General features: G+C 43.6%; 1 pseudogene; it reads right to left on the bottom strand.

Annotated features, from left to right (window-relative positions):
* Window positions 1–1,884: 1,884 nt before the first annotated feature.
* Window positions 1,885–2,439, bottom strand: LOC113898835 (annotated as a pseudogene).
* Window positions 2,440–3,739: the final 1,300 nt, after the last annotated feature.

Consider the following 3,739-nt stretch of genomic DNA (forward strand, 5'->3'; position numbering starts at 1 on the left):
CCTATTGGACAGGTGGGCTCTCCCTATAGGTGTGTGTGCGTGCTCAGTCATGTCTGACTTTGTGACCCCATGGACTGTAGCCCGCCAGCCTCCTCTGTTATAGAATTCTCCAGGCAAGAATACTGGAGTGGGTAGCCATTCCCTTCTCCAGGGAATCTTCCTGATCCAGGGATCGAACCCAGGTCTCCTGCACTGCAGGCCAATTCTTTACAGTCTGAGCCATCAGGCATCTCTATCCAAATCTTTCCCATCGTTCACCACTCAGTACAGCCAAGTACATGCCAACTGAGGGATTTCAGAGATACTGGCTTCTTGCTCTGTTGTCTCACCTCTTTGTGTTTGAATGGGGAGATGTTTTCCACTAGTGAGGATACATATTTCAAGCAGGAGAATGTTATTCAAAGTGCCTCTCAAGTCCCATGATATCAGTATACACAGTAAACACACAATACCCTTACTGTATACACTGCAAACACACAGTAAATACTGGTTGAGTGAAGAACTGTGACAAGACTTGTCTTTGAGTCCTGTTTCCTGGAATATTTTGCCTGATCAATTTATCTTTCTTTACTTTTGTTTCAAATAAAAGAAGAGATCATGGTTAAAATTTGAAAACAGATGTGGATATCCTTTATGTTTAAATAGCATCCACTGTTTGCAAGACATTTTCACGTACATCATCTCTTCTGATGACCTGTAAAGAAATTTATGATTTTAGGACAAAAATATTTTATCATGAACTTATATAAAAATGTTGGACTTCCCTAGTGGTCCAGTGGTTAAGAATCTGCCTTGCAATGCAAGGGACACCAGTTTGATCCCTGGTCCAGGAAGATCCCACATGCCATGGGGCAACTGAGCCTGTACACCAGCACTCTGGAGCCCACGAGCCACAGTTACTAAGCCTAAGTACGGACGTTACTGAAGTCCAAGTGCCTGGAGACCATGCTCAGCAACAAAAGAAGTCACTGCAACGAGAAGCCTGTGCACACAGCTAGGGAGTAGCGCCCACTTGCCACAACTTGAGAAAGCCTGTGTGTAGCAATGAAGACCCAGTGCAGGAAAAATACATACTTTAAAAAGTTTTAATAGTGACAGCAGTTTTAATTTTAGAGATAAATTATTTGTCACTTATAATCCTAAGAAAGAATACTTAGATATCTGATTTTGGTCACTTTATAATTTGGCCTATGTGCTCACAGGAAAGCAAAAATGCAGAACAGCATTTATACTCCTTAGTCATATATATTGCTTTCCACACTTTGTGAAAAATGATACATCACAAACTGATGATAAACATTAATGCTGTGGATTGGAAATGACAACCTACCTCATTAACTGTTTTCACTTCTCTGACAATTAGAAGCCAGAAAGGCATAATTTCTAGCTTAAATGCAAAGTTAGATTGAGGGAAGTTCAGAGACAGGCTGAGGGAATCTGCAGCTATAAGGCCTCAATGCTTATGGAGCTCACAGGGGTAAATGTAGCCACGTTCCTGAGTTATGATCCTAATTCAGGATCTGCAGAGTCTATGCTAATTTGTTCTGGAAAAGGCTACATGGAAAAACATTTGTTTCTAGAGATTTTCAGGAAAGTAGCCAATTCAAACTGCTCAATGCTGAGACATCATTTCTGGCTGGTAGCAAGTTCTTTCTGTCATCATGGGGCTGGCTTGAGAATGAAGAATGTCTTCATACCGACCGTTTCCTTTTTTTTTTTTTTTTCAAGTTTCAGACTATTTATTAATCAGTGTAAACCCCAACAGAAAACACCAACATGATTTCGTGCATTTAGAGGGGAAATATTTCCTGATTAAGTGGAAAATTGTGTAGACGGCTTCTGGAAGACTTTCATTCTAAGCAGCTTTATAGTGAAATACCTCATTTAGAAGTCCGGACCTTCTTTATTCAGTTTTCTGTAATCTACCTTCACTGAATAGAACTTGTACTGATCATTAGGATCCAGCTGGTTCCAGGGTTCTGGGTTATTCTTTTTGGCTCACCTGACATCGCAATTGAACAAGGCCAGGTGCAAGACATGCAGTGTTGCTCCAGTACCTCCTGCTCCAGTAAATATGAAGGGGGATCAAGCTACGATGCTTCTTGGCCTGACCAATGATCTGCTGGGGCATGGTTGCAACAGAGGCCTCAAGTCCAAACAGTGAGAAAAACTAACCTGCAAGGTCCAGGATTAAATAGCCTCAGATACTGATGGTTTTGAATTCATATGTGCTCCCCACACATACACGTATGTGCACATTCACACGTATACACCAGTACCCACATCTTTAGCTCTGTCTTCCACACCAAATGTATGAACTTATTCACGAGCCTTCAAGTGTCCTCGTCAGACCAGTTCAGTTAGCTCTGGAGAAACAGGTAAGATAGACGGATACATTCCATCAAATTAATTCCTCATTTCACACTTGAAGTTTTGACAGGATGTCCATCTCGAGAATCCCTTGGACTGCAAGAAAACCAAACCGTTCAATCCTAAAGGAAATCAACCCTGAACATTCACTGGAAGGACTGATGCTGAAGCTGAAGCTCCAATACTTTGGCTACCTGATGTGAAGAGCTGACTCATTGGAAAAGACCCTGATGCTGGGAAAGATTGAGGGCAGGAGGAGAAGGGGATGACAGAGGATGAGATGGTTGGATGGCATCATTGACTCAATGGACATGAGTTTGAGCAAACTCTGGGACATAGTGAAGAACAAGGAAGCCTGGTGTACTGTAGTCTATGGGGTCTCAAAGAGTCAGACATGACTTAGCAACTGAACAATAACTGGCCTCCCACTGTAAGAAGGCCTTGTACTCTGTTCAAGGGCAACCAAAGGAAGCAGAGGACTCCAGCATTAAGAAAATCAAGTGGCTGTTCAAAGATCCTCCCTTCCATTATCCTCTCATCTTAATGCCTTCCCAGGCTGCCTATGGTTAGGCGCCTTTTAGAAAGTTACCTTCATTCAAGTTACACCCTGCCACACCTCCAGGCCCCAGGATGCTTGTGTCTGAGTTCCCAGCGGTCTTAAAGCCTTGCCAACAGCAGACAGAGACATCCCGCTGAGCCCTGGGTGGAGAGAAAGCCTGGAGTTACACAACAGTGACCCACTTGGCACAGGGGCTGAGCCATCCTGACGGGCCCTAGGGACTCCTTCCATATCCACGTCCTCTGGGATTGTCCCTTAGAGAACTCTCACAAACACACTCACCCAGCCACAGTCGGGGGACATCAACAGAAACCCATGGAAACCAAGGCCCTGCCCTGTGGCATTCTGAGTCAGCTCCGTAGTGTGATTTATCAGCCGCCTGAAAAAAGAAAATACTGCTAGGATTGGGCTGGGACCATGAGGTGTAAAGGTGTCCCGGAGTTGAAAAAAACAGGGATGGGTCTAAACCTCCCCCCGCCCGCGGGCCCCTCTTTCCTGCCAGAGAAAATTATTCCAGCGTAAACATCTCTCTTTAAATTTAGAGTATCTTTGTGCAAGGAAAACTACTTTATTACTCAACATTAGTGACACTTACTTTGAACCTTAATTCTGAAAACCACAGAATTTAAAAAATGCTGTAAATAGCTGACATGAGTGTTCTTCCCCGGCTTTCAAAGGAATTGTTTTTGTAATTACTGAGCAGGGTGAAGCTGAATTGTCCCCCACAACCTTTACCCTTCCACCCCCACCTCCCCCCCACACACATAGTAAACAGGAGAGGGTAATGAGATAGCTCAACTAAAAAACATT

This window comes from Bos indicus x Bos taurus, chromosome 9 (assembly GCF_003369695.1).
Source record: "Bos indicus x Bos taurus breed Angus x Brahman F1 hybrid chromosome 9, Bos_hybrid_MaternalHap_v2.0, whole genome shotgun sequence".
Classification (NCBI taxonomy): Eukaryota; Metazoa; Chordata; class Mammalia; order Artiodactyla; family Bovidae; genus Bos; species Bos indicus x Bos taurus.